A 17471-nucleotide genomic window follows, 5' to 3' on the forward strand; every position below is an offset into this window, starting at 1 on the left:
GTACATGTACCCTTGGGGGTACACAAGACACCTCTGGAGGGGTATGTGGGAGAAGTTGTGTAATTAGTGAGCTGTAGCTCACAAAAGTTTATGCTCAAATAAATTTGTTAGTCTCTAAGGTGCCACAAGTCCTCCTTTTCTTTTTGCAGATACAGACTAACATGGCTGCTACTCTGAAACCCTTTATTTATTGCATTTCCATAATAGCCTACTCATTCAAAGCTTTAAAACCATGGGAATTTGTTATGTAAAATACAGTAGATAATTTATTTCAAGATGTAGCAATGAGAACACAAATACACAGAGCCCTCATGTCCAATCACCACACACTGTGGGTTCAGTTGCTCAGCAACTGTACAGTCTAACTAAGCTCAGAACTTAGTCAAGGGTTTTTTTTTCAGTTGTATATGCCACACTATAACTATATCTGTATGTAACAGTACAGTGAAATATGGCCAGATGGCTAAAGACGGGTAATGTTGAGAAGAACACACAAAATATCAGTGATGAGAAGGGTAGGGGTATGCGGGCAGCTGGTGAATATGCAATGACTAAGCAATAAGAAAAGTTTGGGAACCTCTGCTCTAGTATTAGATCTTTTAGGAACTGCCAGCTCCCTTTGACTCCTTTTCTTCCTAATTGGTCTTTCCATGGGACCGTGCCTCATATTTCTCTGAGCTAGCTGAAATCCACCTTTCACTTGATAATTCCCCTGTTCTGTTCATTCCCTCTGAAGCATCCGTCAGAGACAGAATACTGGGCTAGATGGACCATTGGTCTGACCTAGTATGGTTGTTCTTATGTTCTCATGAAGAAAAGGAGTACTTGTGACACCTTAGAGACTAACCAATTTATTTGAGCATAAGCTTTCGTGAGCTACAGCTCACTTCATCGGATGCATAAAAGTGGAAAATGCAGTGAGGACATTTTTATACACACAGACCATGAAAAAATGGGTGTTTATCACTTCAAAAGGTTCTCTCTCACCCCACCCCACTCTCCTGCTGGTAATAGCTTATCTAAAGTGATCACTCTCCTTACAATGTGTATGATAATCAAGGTGGGCCATTTCCAGCATAAATCCAGGGTTTAACAAGAACGTCTGAGGAACGGGGTGGGGGTGGTGGGGTAGGAAAAAACAAGGGGAAATAGGTTATCTTGCATAATGACTTAGCCACTCCCAGTCTCTATTCAAGCCTAAGTTAATTGTATCCAATTTGCAAATGAATTCCAATTCAGCAGTTTCTCGCTGGAGTCTGGTTTTGAAGTTTTTCTGTTGTAATATCACAACTTTCATGTCTGTAATCGCGTGACCAGAGAGATTGAAGTGTTCTCTGACTGGTTTATGAATGTTATAATTCTTGACATCTGATTTGTGTCCATTTATTCTTTTACGTAGAGACTGTCCAGTTTGACCAATGTACATGGCAGAGGGGCATTGCTGGCACATGATGGCATATATCACATTGGTGGATGTGCAGGTGAACGAGCCTCTGATAGTGTGGCTGATGTTATTAGGCCCTGTGATGGTGTCCTGAATAGATATGTGGGCACAACTGGCAACGGGCTTTGTTGCAAGGATAGGTTCCTGGGTTAGTGGTTCTGTTGTGTGGTATGTAGTTGCTGGTGAGTATTTGCTTCAGGTTGGGGAGCTGTCTGTAGGCAAGGACTGGCCTGTCTCCCAAGATCTGTGACAGTGATGGATCATCCTTCAGGATAGGTTGTAGATCCTTGATAATGCGTTGGAGGGGTTTTAGTTGGGGGCTGAAGGTGACGGCTAGTGGCGTTCTGTTATTTTCTTTGTTAGGCCTGTCCTGTAGTAGGTGACTTCTGGCTCTATCAATCTGTTTCTTCACTTCTGCAGGTGGGTATTGTAGTTGTAAGAATGCTTGTAGGTGTTTCAAATCAGCAGCACTGCTATGGGTACCCGCATGGCCCCACAGTATGCCAACATATTTATGGCTGACTTAGAACAACACTTCCTCAGCTCTCGTCCCCTAATACCCCTACTCTACTTGCGCTATATTGATGACATCTTCATCATCTGGACCCATGGAAAAGAAGCCCTTGAGGAATTCCACCATGATTTCAACAATTTCCATCCCACCATCAACCTCAGCCTGGTCCAGTCCACACAAGAGATCCACTTCCTGGACACTACAGTGCTAATAAACAATGGTCACATAAACACCATATTTTCCCTATACCGGAAACCTACTGACCGCTATTCCTACCTACATGCCTCCAGGTTTCACCCTGACCACACCACACGATCCATCGTCTACAGCCAAGCTCTGCGATACAACCGCATTTGCTCCAACCCCTCAGACAGAGACAAACACCTACAAGATCTCTATCAAGCATTCTTACAACTACAATACCCACCTGCGGAAGTGAAGAAACAGATTGACAGAGCCAGAAGAGTACCCAGAAGTCACCAGGAGGTACCCAGAAGTCACCAGGAGGAGAGTGGGGTTGGGGGAGAGAAAACCTGGATTTGTGCTGGAAATGGCCCACCTTGATTGATTATCATACACATTGTAAGGAGAGTGATCACTTTAGATAAGCTATTACCAGCAGGAGAGTGGGGTGGGGGGAGAGAAAACCTTTTGAAGTGATAAACACCCATTTTTTCATGGTCTGTGTATATAAATCTCCCCACTGCATTTTCCACTTTTATGCATCCGATGAAGTGAGCTGTAGCTCACGAAAGCTTATGCTCAAATAAATTGGTTAGTCTCTAAGGTGCCACAAGTCCTCCTTTTCTTTTTGCAAATACAGACTAACACGGCTGCTACTCTGAAACCTATGTTCTCATGATCATTCATGTGCCGCTTTCCATACGACCCTTTACACTGGGAAAGCCCTCCCCAAACCAGTTTGTCAGGCCACCTTCAGATCCTCACTGGTGTCCTACCTTCTCCTACAGGTAGCGTAGCCATTACCAGACAGGCAACAATTTCAAATACCCACACTTGCTGCAAGGTCTAGGAAGAATGCAATGGGTTCAGGAGCAATTGACTCTATTCTAAAGTTCATTCCATTAATGGGTTGCTGTTATTTTTAAGGTTTGTCATTCATTTGCTTTTTAAAACAAAAACAAAAACAAAAACCAGCAAAAAACCACACCCCTCTAGTTGTAGTATAGCTTAGATGGCACTCACGCACTGTGCCCATTGTAATGGCCTTTCAGAGCTATTCTAGCATCCGTGAGACTATTATCCATTCACTTCCACCATAACATCTTATCGACATTGCTCATATTAGAGATAAAAATTTTATGGCAAGTGATCAAGCTGTTGCACGTAGCAGCAGTTTTTCAATCATAAACGTCTTGGCCCCTTTTAAAGACACTTCTTTCCAGAGACCAAGCAGCATCAGTTCACACTGCCAATAAAAAAGAGTTAGGCTGCTTCTTATTTTTAAACAAAAGCCTAGAGTTGAACAACAGTTTCTGAAGTCACATAAATATTTGCCCTTTAATTTCAAAGAACTCAGCCAATTTACACCCTTCTTGGTGCAAACAATGTGCACCTGGAATAATAAGCATTACCCGTTTCAACCCAAAGAGCATTGCAGCAACTACGATACTAAACCACAGGAGGAAAGGGTTATCCATGAAAGCTTGATAGACCCTTAACTAATGCAGCGAGCACTGTATGAAAGTGGTGCAGAGAGCCGCCATTATTGTTTTAAGGTGTAATGCTTGCTATTACGAGGCTGAAGAATCCTTAGCCTTTTGATTCTCCAGCATACAGTTGATAGTCTTAAGGAAGAGACCGACCAAGTATAACTGGTTTAAAAAAAAATTAGGTAACTTCATGGAGGAAAGGTCCATCAATGGCTCTTAGCCAAGATGGTCGGGGATGCAACCCCATCTAGGTGCCCCTAAACCTCCAGCTGCCAGTAGCTGGGACTGGACGACTGGGGATGGATCACTCAAAATTGCCCGTTCTGCTCATTCCCCCTGGCACTGGCCACTGTGGGAAGGCAGGATACTGGGCTAGACGGACCAACTGATCTGACCCAGCCTGGCCATTCTTATGTAACATCTGGACCAAGTGCAGCCCTAGCAAGAGTTGGCATGACTTCAGTTGTGTCTGTGGAGCAGTGGCAGTGCTTGATGTAACCCTAGAAGTCTTATTTTACTATTACTACTTAATGGAGATTATTATTCATTTCTAATCTTTGAAGAGGGCATACCAGTGTGAAGATCATAGGTTGTGTGACTGAAAATTGTATCCCCAAGAGCACTGAAGAACTAAGGGCAGGTCTACACAGGAAAGTTAAACCAAATCAACTAAAGGAGTCAATTTAAAGTGCATGAGTTAAAGCACCTTCAACTCCTAATTCAGAAGTTCGCTTTAGCTTACTTCATCACTGAATGAAACGAAATCAAACTAAGGCAACTTTATTTCTAAATAAAAATGTTAACACAGGATTTTAATGCACTTTAAATTAATTCAGCTTATCTTTCCTGAGCATGCCCATGACATGCCCCAAGACAGGTATTCCCTTCCAAGCTACGCTTCCCACCAGGGCCTCCTTTCTCTGTCAGCCTTTTGTCTAGAAGACTTTTGCAAAGATTTCCTAACTGGTTGCTCATCCTTCATCATTACAATACATTGTACATGATGCAGGGGTTCTCAAATTGGGGGTCTTAACCCCTCAGGGAGTCGCAAAGTTATTACATGGGGGTTGCGAGCTGTCAGCCTCCACCACCAAACCCCGCTTCGTCTCCAGCATTTATAATCGTGTTTAATATAAAAAAATGTGTTTAAAAAATTTAATAAGTGGGGGAAGGTCCGCATTCAGAGGTTTGCTGTGTGAAAGTCTGAGAACCACTGGGGCTTGTAGACCTCTAAGGACTGTTTTCTATCTCATGATAAGATTCCACCAGCAAATGTTCCAAGGTATTGCGTTTACTTAGTGCTCAAGCTAAGCAGTTTAACAGTCATCCCACGTGCACATGTATCTTTACATTTAGCATTGCACTGGTGTGAGTTATTCACATGAATGAATGATAAGGATTATACCAAATTCCATACTATCTACGGAAACAAATAAGCATCATTTAGAATTGTTATGAAGTCAAGTAATTATTGGGGGGGGGAAGACTTGGAGTTAAGTAGCACATGTTCTCTGCCTGACCTCTGAAGCGTGCAGCACTTTCAGAATATTTCTAAAGCATGGTAAATCATATCCTCATCTTTGGGCTAGTGTTTTCTGATAAATTGATAGAATGAAATCATTTTTATATGCCACCTTTCTGAGTCCTTTCTCCGTTTACAAACCCTCTCATACCTGAGGTTGGCTAGTTCAAAAAGTCTTTAAAAAAAAAAAACACAAAAGTTTTGTTTTAATTATGCCATGAAATTTATTAAATAACACCTCTTGATCACTATTAAAAAGTTTCAAAACATGGCGCTGTTTCTCAGTGCAGAGTCATCATTATATTTATATGGATATCATAACTAATTGGTTTTTGGTTTGTTTGTTTTTTAAAACCTAAGCAAGGTGGAAAAATATTCTCCCATTCTCAGTGGCAAATTGCTTCAGGATTTTGCAGTTTCATTAATAGTCATTCTTAACAGAATTCATTAAATTGTTTACAATAGTCTAATTCACAGCAGTGGGCCAAGATTAGATTGGCAATTATAATAGCAAAGCAGCCAACGCTATTAATGACAGGTAATAATGCAGCTGCCTTAATGCCCAATGACAGCAGTTCATGTCAAGCTGTTAAAGAGATGTAAAGGAACACATTCTGCAGAGAGGCGCCTCCTAAAAACCATCTGCTTGAGCATCCAATTTCACAGTGTAAATAGCTTATAACGAACATATGCACAGGCCTGACAAATGAGGAAAAAACCCAACTGCCAAAATCCACAAGATGCAACCAGGGTATTTCAGTGGAAAAAACCCCAGGTCTGAACTTCACACCTCTATAATGCGAGAAAGTAACCCACCTTCCTCCCACCTCAGAGGTGAACACTCAAGCCCGAAAGCTTAAAATCCAGACCAAATTCAAACTTGACCCAAGATTCAGGGTGTTCAGAATCAGCCTATTAATTCAGATCTCAGCCAAGAGCCAGATTCAAGGTTTTGGCCTAGGGCAATCTCTATTTTGGGGATTCGGAAAGTCAATACTCTGCCCTTACAAGCCTTTGGTTTTGAACCAGCAAAGACTACAATCCTCTGCATGGACCAACTGGCTATGAAATCTCATACTTCTCTAAAATGGTTGTCCTGGTTACCATTCTTATACGAGTTGTATTGTCTCTGGTCAATTCGTGTTCGCATTAAAGCTGCATTTCAATGTTAAGCAACTGATAATTTGCCTTCGTGTTCCTGAATTTACACACTTTGGTCCTGCAGTACTAAATCAGCGTTGACTTCAACAGAGGGACTTATTAAACCTTGTGATAAACAAGCACCACAGATCCCTTTTTGTCAATTGTGACAAAATCAGACCTGCCAGTTCTGGAAGGGTGATCCAAGGCAGGTGTATCAGACTTGGGATGGTCAAAGCACTTTTCCCTAGGAACTGAAAGAGGTTACTGCAAGTTAATTATGGACATCTGAGTCCAATTAAGGGCAGACTGTGACCTTTGGGAAAAAAGTCCCCCCCCAGTAGATGGGAGGGAGGAGGTGCAAGCTGCGGAACAGTTGTGTGCCGCTAGAGGGAAAGGCTTCTTTTAGGCGAAGAGCTGCTTTTCTCTACGGGAAATCTTGTGTTTATTTCTGTTAGGGAAGGGGGCCTGGATTCCCACCGTAGCTGGACCCCGCCTGGATTAGAGAGGGTGGCTGGTGGCCAGTAGCCTGCATAAGAAGAGGCAGTACCCCAGTGGGAGTTAGAGAAGGTATTCTGTTTGTTTAAAGAAACCTCTTGGGCCAACCCTTTAATTAGTGTAAATAAACCACCCTTACCCCCATGCCAAAGGGAGAAAATCTGAGTTTTGCTGTGACAAAAAGAGGTGAGTTGCCACATGATATGACAACTCCTGAAGTCTGAGTGGTATTTTTCAAATTGGTAACTGTAGTGGTCCCTCGCTCTCCAGTCCAGAGGGAGGCCACTCTGCCTCACTGCAGTAACATTAGTATAAGAGGAAATACTGAAAGGTAAGAGTGCATGCTGTTTTCTTCACAGCTGGAAGCTTTACTTTCCCACATAGAGTTGTCATTGTTAAGCTGATGTACACAAGATGCAATAAGTTAGCTAGTGGGTCAGGGACCATCTTTTAGTTCTGCGTTTGTACAGAGCCTGGCAAGGTGGATCTATTTCCATAACTATGGTAATACAACCAACAGTCGCTATGACTAGTCTGGTAACTCCTGATCAAAGTGCGTTAGCACTCAAGAGATGAACCATCACACACAAAAAAGGCAAATCAAAGTCTATTTTGTACATCAGTTTCCTCACTTTATGAGCCTGATCCAAAGCCCACTGACATCAATGCAAGTCTTGTTCCATTGATTTCAGTGGGCTTTGGATTAGCCTTGTTATGGTGCAGAGGTAGCTGCACCAGAATCTAACACAACCTTAGAGATTCACTTTGACAGTGAAGAAAACGGTTCATATCTTAAGTGAGTTTTAACTTTAAAAATAAAAGAACCCACACACACATAGATCTTTGGGGAACTACAGCTTGTTTGGAGGTTTTAACTGCACCATTTGAAGTCCTGGAAATTTTATAACAAATTGATGTTTGGGAAAAATTTTCTATGGAGCATCTCACTTTTCTTTCCACTCCTCTAGCAGAAAGATACAGACTTGGAGCCTATCCATGACTGTAGCTATCATTGTCTCCGTAACAGTTATTCCTAGAACAACCTGTTTAATTAAGTTCACGTAATTTTTTAAAATGTAGCTTAAAGCACACAGTTTAACTCATTATACACTACAAAAACCAATGGATATGGGGAATATGTAAATAGAGCAGCCTACAACTTCGAATTACCTAAATTTTTTGGAGAAATATAAGTACCTTAAACGGCAATGTATTCTTAATCTCTGTCGAGAATTTGTAAAAATGTAAAAAACTTAGAATCGTAGAACTGGAAGGGACCTCGAGAGGTCATCTAGTCCAGTCCCCTGCACTCAAGACAGGACTAAGTATTATCTAGACCATCCCTGACAGGTGTTTGTCCAACCTGCTCTTAAAAATCCCCAATGATGGAGATTCCACAACCTCCCTGGGCAATTTATGCTAAAGCACTCTGACAGTTAGGAAGTTTTTCCTAATGTTCAACCTAAACCACCCTTGCTGCAATTTAAGCCCATTGCTTCTTGTCCTATCCTCAGAGGTTAAGAAGAACAATTTTTCTTCCTCCTCCTTGTAACAACCTTTTATGTATTTGAAAACTGTTATCAGTCTTCTCTTCTCCAGACTAAACAAACCCATTTTTTTCAATCTTCCCTCATAAGTCATGTTTTCTAGACCTTTAATCATTTTTTTTGTTCTTCTCTGGACTTTCTCCAATTTGTTCACATCTTTCCTGAAATGTGGAGCCCAGAACTGGACACAATATTCCAGTTGAGGCCTAATCAGTGCAGAGTAGAGCAGAAGAATTACTTCTTGTGTCTTGCATACAATACTCCTGCTAATACATCCCAGAATGATGTTCGCTTTTTTTTGCAACAGCGTTACACTGTTGACTCATATTTAGCTTGGATCCACTACGACCCCCAGATCCCTTCCCGCAGTACTCCTTCCTAGGCAGTCATTTCCCATTTTGAATGTGTGCAACTGATTGTTCCTTCCTAAGTGGAGTACTTTGCATTTGTCCTTATTGAATTTCATCCTGTTTACTTTAGACCATTTCTCCAGTTTATCCAGATCATTTTGAATTTTAATCCTATCCTCCAAAGTACTTGCAACCCCTCCCAGCTTGGTATCGTCCGCAAACTTTATAAGTGTACTCTCTATACCATTATCTAAATCATTGGTGAAGATGTTGAACAGAACTGGACCCAGAACCAATCTCTGCAGGACCCCACTCGTTATGCCCTTCCAGCATTACTGTGAACCACTCATAACTACTCTCTGGGAATGATTTTCCAACCATTTATGCACACACCTGATAGTAGCTCCATCTAGGTTGCTTTTCCCTAATTTGTTTATGAGAAGGTCATGCGAGACAGTATCAAAAGCCTTACTAAAGTCAAGATATACCACATCTACCTCTTCCCCCCACCCAGAAGGCTTGATACCCTGTCAAAGAAAGCAGGTTGGTTTGACACAATTTGTTCTTGACAAATCCATGCTGACTGTTACTTATCACCTCATTATCTTACTAGCTATCAAGAGTAAGAGAAAAGGTGGTGGATTGCCAGGAGCACTGGGAGACCACGCTCGCACTTCAAAGCGCTGCCACGGGAGCGGTCCTGCAACAGCACTTTGAAGTTTCCAGTGTAGCCATGCCCTGGGAAAGGTTCTCAGTTCACAGCTAAATACAAGATGGAACAAATAGTTTAGCATAAGCAGTTAGCACATATTCAAAGGGACCATTTAAAGTGAAGTGGCCCATTAACGCCCTTGAAGTCATAGGACAAGGAGGGGGACTCTGCAGCTGTCAGGAGGTGTCTGGCTGGCCCCTTCCCCCACAGAGATGAATGAAGTAAACCAGGCCTGCTCCGCCACATCAACCAACAGCACTGGAGCCAGCAGGTAAAGAGACTGCAGGGCCCAACTCCTCTCGGAGTGGAGAAGAGCAATTCCACCGAGGCCCCTGTCATCCCCCCAGCCAGCAAAGGAAGAGGCCCCCCCCAGGACACAGGGAGGGGAAGAGACAAGTCTTGCCAATGTCTCCCTAGCCCCCCCCTTTGGATGGGAAGCATTATTACGAAGCCCAAAAGTTCAAAAATCATGAGTCAGACCCCCAAAAAATCATGTTTGTTCTGGTTGGATTTTTTAATGACTATTCCGTGTTTTTTGGCCCATCTTGATCATTTTTTTTTACCCCCTGCCCTTACACTCAACCCCAGTGTGCATGGCAGTGACTGTTGCCAACTCTCCCAAACAGAGTGAGGGGATTCTGGCCCCCTCTGCAGGCACTAGGGTGACCAGATGTCATGATTTTATAAGGACAGTCCCAATACTTGGGGCTTTGTCTTATATAGGCACCTATTACCTCCCACCCCCATCCCAATTTCTCACACTTGCTATCTGGTCACCCTAGCAGGCGCTCTCACTGCCGTCCAATGCTGCAGAGCTTCCAGCCTCTCAACAGACCCCAGAATTCTAATTCGTAAAATCGGTGCCCCTGCCGAGCAGCTAGTTATGCATCCCCAGCCCCTTCTCTGCCCCTCAGTGCACCTCTGCAGCGCCAGGGGTTATCCCCACTCCTGCCCCAGACCTCAAGTGTGACGGGGTGGAGGGAGGAGCAACAGACCCATTTTTCCACAGGAGGAGCAGGAAGTAGAGCTTCTGAGCAGTTTCTGCTCCCTGCCTCCTCCCCTACAGCAATGGGGTCAGCTGCTTCCTTGCCCCCTCCCCCAAAACCCCTCTGAGCTCTTGAATGGGGGGGGGAAGAAAGCAAAAGAGCTCTGGCTGCTCTTCCCCAGGGGGTGAGGAAGTGAGCACGGCAGCCAATCAGACAGATTCCCCTTAGGTGGGGCTGGAGTCACAGCAAGACTGGCTGTAACCAAAAATCACCTTGCTGGGGATGGAATCCTGAGTGTCAGCACCACTGGGGAAGAGGGTCTGAGGAGAGGCCTAGCCGCCATTCAGTGGGTAAAGGACAATCTCACACACTCCCCATCCACCTTCCCCTGGACTCTCCTCAAGTGCAATGGCGGTCAGGGGAGGAGGAGGACAAAGACTTGATCCCACGTTGTTCTGTTAACATAAAAGTTGTGACTTCTCCCCAGGGCTGCCATCTGCTCGTAAACCAAGGGTCCTGCGTTTCATGCTGTGGGCTGGAACAAAGGAACTCATGGTGGCTGTTTGTGGGAGCATCTCAGAAACATGACATTTCCCTCACACTCAACATTTTAAATAGATAAGCAAGCATACAGACCAAGATTTCCAGGAGCCACTAGGAACTTGGGCACCTCCAGTTTGAGTTCCCTTGCAGGGGCCTGACCATTGCAAAGTGCTCAGCACCCACTCTGAAAAGTGACTGGAGTTTCTCAAAGTCTCCAGAACGTTTTCATGTGGGCAAACTGCTTTCCCCTCACCTCATGCTCAGAAGTGGCAGAACAGGTATTTTTTCAGCCCAGACAGTTAAAGTTTGGCAAAGTTCTATCCAACTGAAAGCAGGGTCAGAATAGAAAGTGTCAAATACTAGGTGGTGCTACCAGCCCTACCTAAACTTTTGACTTCTATGAAGTAATTCGAAGTAACATGTGACTTCCAAAATCCTTACACTCTAAAACTGCACCTGTTTGTCTGTCTTCGAACTCCTTATCAGTGCCAACTCAAGAACATTCATCTTCCAGCAAATGACAACAGGCAAGGCAGGCATGCACCCAGCCATACGCAGTATTCCAGCCCCGAACACCCAAAATCCTGAGTGAAGGCTGTGACCCAGACATCCCATGGTGCTAACTGACAGAAGGCAGAGGAGCTGCCTAGGGTTTTTACAGGAATGCCCTGGGTCAGATATCTGCATCATGGCTAGCCAAAGAATGGCAAATGAGGGCTCTGCCAAAAGCCAGTTGCCCACTGGTCATCATAATCACTACGAAATGTCTGTGTGAGTAATACATAAGGAATTGTGTATGTATACTAAAAATTATGTCCTTAAGGTCTGGAATTAAGACGGGTTACCAAGAGGTGACCTACCTCAAAGATGTTTCTTTCAGGTAGGACACACCAGACAGGTAGGTAGGTGTTAGTTATTGGTGTATTGTATGCCTATTTGCATACTGAACCAGCTGCAAACAGAGAGACTGCAAAGTCTACAGGAAGAAAAGCAGCAGGGGATGTTTATGAATACAAAGGCTTGGACTGGTGTGTCCTGGAGAGGAAAGTGAAAGACTCAGTTTGTCTCTTATGAGGCAAACTGACCATGTGAATGTCTCATGAAAGAAGGATCCCAGCCAGCTGGAGTGAAGCACTGCAGGGATATTGGGTGAGCAACACCTTAAAACAGTCGTTTTCAACCTTTCTTCATTTTCAAGCCCCTAAAAACTTTTGAATGGCAGTATGGACCCCTTTGGAAATCTTAGATATAATCTGTGGACCCCTAAGGGTCTGCGACCACAGGTTGAAAACCACTGCGTTAAGATCTAAGACTATCTTGTTAGTTGAGATTTTCATGTATCTCTTGACTTCAGGAGTCGGGGCTTTAAGAAAGCTACCAAACAGGAGACTCAATAAAACCGTCGTTTGTCAACATTGCATACAGCACACCTCAGATACGGAGGACTGAATTCTCTGCTGGCATAACTTCACTGAAGTCAGTGGAGTTACATTAGCAGAGCATTCTCCCATATAGCTTAATTGGACCCCTTGTTGGTACGGCTACAGCTGCTATTACCAGAGATACTGTGACCTTCCACTGTGCTCCCCAGCTGAGAGAGAGTGGGAACTGACAATGCATGGAGTTACGTGCTGCCTCACTGAAGCTGGACTGCTGGGGAGTCATTATCTGGGTCAGGCACTGCTTCCAAAGCTGAAGGCTCAGGTTAATTAGCTCTTTACTGAGTCATGGATGGCAAAGGTCTTAAAAGACAGAATGATTAATCATTAAACCTCACACATCTAACCTTGAAATGTTTGACTTTTTCCAAGCTTCCTGAACATGAAAGACATTGTAGGAAGGCAGCCATTATATTTGCCAGCAATGCATGGAAAAGGAAGTCTCCAGCATGCAATAAGATCTTTTTCCACCTTGGGCTACTGAAGCCGCTATCTGGGGTAGTAGGGGAGGACTCCGATTGTAACTGGACCTTCTGAAATATTTTCAGACACTACCAAAGATCTCCCTTACATTTACCCCTCGCTGTAAAGAATCTAGCAATGCATTATACAAAGCAAATGGCATTGTGATGTCCATCTTAAGGACATATTTGCATGACTTGTCCCCAGCAATTAGTCATCTCCAATGACTCGCCTATTGCTACTAGCTCCCTCTCCCCCAAATCCTCTGCCTGTCTCCCTAGAGACTGATGATATTCCTAGGAACCCCCAGAAGACCCAACACTCTGTGTGACGCTAGCAGGTGGGAGCCAAATACACGTCTGCACAGCATTTATTTGGAACAGCATGCTGTAGAGTTGACCAAACCATATTTGCTGTAAGAGGTGCATAGCTCTCCTTAAGCACTGTTTAATTTTTTCATTGATATTAATGCCCCCAAATCAAAATTAGAAACAAAGGAACTCATATTTGTCTTAAAACAGACTCAGTATGGCAAACTATGTATCAAATTAAATCTGCAGATGCAACAGAAAGACCTAGAAACTTTCACATGGGAAGTGTGGAATTCTGTAATATACCCCAAAGTCATTTGGAAGAGCCCTGATCCACCTAATCCAGAGAGTTTTCATGCTGGCACAATTGTGGTACATCATCATATGGATGATCCGATGTTGCAAGGTTTCTGAACAGCTTAGAATTCCTCTTAGGAATTCTAGCCTATACAGTGTGACAAGTTTTGTTTTCCTCTTCTAATTCACTGTGCTGAACAAGACACACCCTCATAAATACTGTCCTAACAGTGCTGGACTTTGGAAGGGTCTGGTGCGTTTATACAACCAAAGTGAGCAAGAATCTGTTTAGCCAACAATTTTTAGGCTGCCTAGTTTTCCCTATTTGAAACTTCTGCAATATATCTGAAGGGTTGTTAGAGGGCTTTCCCTTCACCCCCTCCCCTGGTTCTTGTCACGCAGACAGAAAGCAGAAGACCAGAAGTCTGAAGTGCAAGCAATACAATGTTTATTGGGGTTAGTTTCGAGCTAGCATGTCCATAACTGACGCTGCAGAGCCTTGTTTCCCAGTGTCCCATTCCCCCCTCCTTAGCAGGCACAATTATACCCAAAATGCATGACCACAGTCCCACCCCTTACAATTTATGATCATTTTCCATTTTGGAGGATCATGAGTCTGGGGTCTTTGTCCCACCTCTTCTGTATCCCCTGGGGGGGGCGGTAAGGAGTGAGAGTTATGGTCAGGGACAGGCATTACTTTGGCCTTTTAGTGTTTTATACCTTCCCTCCAATTCCCACTTTGCCCCTCTCGACCGGTTGCTTGACCTTGCCTTGAGATAGGAGTGGAGGCAGTCTTCAAGTGTGCACTCATACTCCCACCATGCCCAATAACACTAACTGTTCTTATCTGTTCCCATTATACTAACAAACCCATTTGTCTAGGTAGAAGCAACATACACAGTGTCTTTGTCCTTTGTTTACACATATTAGTGAGGACCCTTTTGGTCACACACTTATATTTTTAACTAACATGTATCAACAATCAAATGGGCAAACAAAACCCAAAATTCTATCTCAGGCAAAGATACAGGCCTGAATCCTACATTGTCATTAACATTCCTGACAAGGATTTAGGATTTATTCCTTCACCTCATCCTAAGCAAAACAAAACAAATAAACAATCTTTCACTGTCATTGTGCTGACAAATCTTAGCCCCTCTTCTCTTTCACAGAGCCTCCTGGCCTCAGAACCAATGCTGTTCCACTGTGCAAGCAAAGCAAGGATACGGGAAGACCACTGAAGGGCAATATTTAGTCAGGTTTCAAAGGAGGAGGAATAGAAACAGTCAAAAAGAAAAGCAAAAATGGATGGGAATGTTTAAAGTAGGATGGTAGAGCCAGGCAATTTGTCTTTGTCAGGAACGCCCTCTTCTTCAATAGTGGTATCCAGCTGAATATACATAAATAGTTAGCTAATTAAATTGGGCCTTTTGCAAGCAGCAAATGATGTAATGCTAGGCAATGCAGTAAACAGCTCCACCAATGCTGCTGAAAAGAAAATATTCCAATATGGAGAGGTTTTAAAGGTTTTGGAAGCCTTCCTGGAGAATATCATTTGGAAAATCAATCCCAAGGTAAAAAATACACAACTAGAAGCACATAAGAGTGGCCATACTGGGTCAGATCAAAGGTCCATCTAGCCCAGTATCCTGTCTGCCGACAGTGGCCAGTGCCAGGTACCCCACAGGGAATGAACAGAACAGAGAATCATCAAGTGATCCATCTCCTGTTGCCCATTCCCAGATTCTGGCAAACAGAGGCTAGGGACACCATCCTGGCTAATAGCTATTGATGGACCTATTCTCCATGAATTTATCTAGTTCTTTTTTGAACCCTGTTATGGTCTTCGCCTTCACAACATCTTCTGGCAAGGAGTTCCACAGGTTGAGTGTGCGTTGTGTGAAGAAATACTTCCTTTGTTTGTTTTAAACCCGCTACCTATTAATTTCATTTGGTGACCCCTAGTTCATGTGTTATGAGGAGTAAATAATGCTTCCTTATTTACTTTCTCCACACCAGTCATGATTTTATAGACCTCTATCATATCCCTCGTTAGTCATCTCTTTTCCAAGCTGAAAAGTCCCAGTCTTATTAGTCTCTCCTCATACAGCAGCCGTTCCACACCCCTAATCATTTTTGTTGCCCTTTTCTGAACCTTTTCCAATAGATCTTTTCTGAGATGGGGCAACCAAATTTGCATGCAGTATTCAAGATATGGGCATACCATGAATTTATAGAGCGGCAACCTGACATTTTCTGTCTTCTTATCTATCCCTTTTTTAATGATGCCCAACATTCTGTTCACTTTTTGACTCCACAGCACATTGAGTGGATGTTTCCAGAGAACTGTCCACAATGACTCCAAGATCTCTCTCTTGAGTGGTAACAGCTCATTTAGACTCATCATTTTATTTGTATAGTTGGGATGATGTTTTCCAGTGTGCATTACTTTGCATTTATCAACATTGAATTTCATCTGCCATTTTGCTGCCCAGTCACCCAGTTTTGTGAGATCCCTTTGTAGCTTTTCGCAGTCTGCCTGGGACTTAGCTATCTTGAGTAGTTTTGTATCATCTGCAAATTTTGCCACCTCACTGTTCAGCCCCTTTCTCTAGATCATTTATGAATATGTTGAACAGCACTTGTTCCAATACAGACCTATGGGGGACCCCACTATTTACCTCTCTCCATTCTGAAAAACTGACCATTTATTCCTACACTTTGTTTCCTGTCTTTTAACCAGTTACCAATCCATGAGAGGACCTTCCCTCTTACCCCATGACTGCTTACCTTGCTTAAACAGCCTTTGGTGAGGGACCTTGTCAAAGTCTTTCTGAAAATCTAAGTACACTCTGTCCACTGGATCCCCCAATGCAAAATAGCAATTTTGCAAAAGAGGTTTATGCGTCAGTAAAGTTCTAGTTCCTTTCATGCCTCTCCCAGATCAGGGAACTTCTTTGGAAGTTTTCAAGTAAGATGTTGGATGGTGTTGAGAATCTCAGAAGCAAGAGACTTTCAAACAGATCCAAAAATCCATCCGGTCCAAAAATACTAGGCTGAATGGTTACAGGTTCCTTATAATGTGATGCTGGTGGATGCAGGCTGGGATCATGATTACAGAATGCTGAGCCTGCACAGCTTGTCTCCAGTACACTCAACAAGCGGAGCAAGGACTAGCCATTTTGTTTTGAATGCACCAAATTTGTCTGGCATTTTCTGCAACCTGCCTGTGGACAGAGACCACAAACCTTTGGACTCAAATTTCAAAAAGCCACTGTAATCAGCTCCCAAACACCTTCCAAGACTGAGTGAAAACTCAATTACCTGGGTGTACCGTCCACAGAGGTTTCAGAGTAGCAGCCGTGTTAGTCTGTATTTGCAAAAAGAAAAGGAGGACTTGTGGCACCTTAGAGACTAACAAATTTATTTGACTATAAATGAAGTGAGCTGTAGCTCATGAAAGCTTATGCTCAAATAAATTTGTTAGTCTCTAAGGTGCCACAAGTCCTCCTTTTCTTTTTGTCCAAAGAGGGGCTCTGATGTTCATTGCAGGTTTTTTGTCCAAAGCAGAACTGCCACAGGAGAGAGATCTTTTGCAGGCATCAGGAACCTGGATACATCAGCCAAGTAGAACTCCTTGGTGTGATATAAGCAGCTACTGCAGATACAGAGATGTACCCAAAAGACAGAACACCAAGTCCTTAGAACAGCGGTTGGATCAGGATGGCCAGACTGGAACAAAGAGGAGCCACTTCGTATTCATGAATGTTTGGACATACAGAGAAGAACTGATAGTACTATTGGTTGTTCTCTGAAAGGCCGTAGGGTCAGAATAGCTAGAGACATGTATCCTGCCGGGCTAGCCCACATGAACCTGAGCCATATTGTTGCTGAATCATGGCTGTGAAAAGTCCAGAGATGTCCTGTATTAGCCAGACATGAGCAAGGAGGTGAAGGACTTCATAGGACAGTACAGCACAGCATCTGCAATGAATTCCTAGCAAAACAACAAATGGAACAACTCATGATGCAT

This window comes from Natator depressus, chromosome 6, assembly GCF_965152275.1.
Source record: "Natator depressus isolate rNatDep1 chromosome 6, rNatDep2.hap1, whole genome shotgun sequence".
Classification (NCBI taxonomy): Eukaryota; Metazoa; Chordata; order Testudines; family Cheloniidae; genus Natator; species Natator depressus.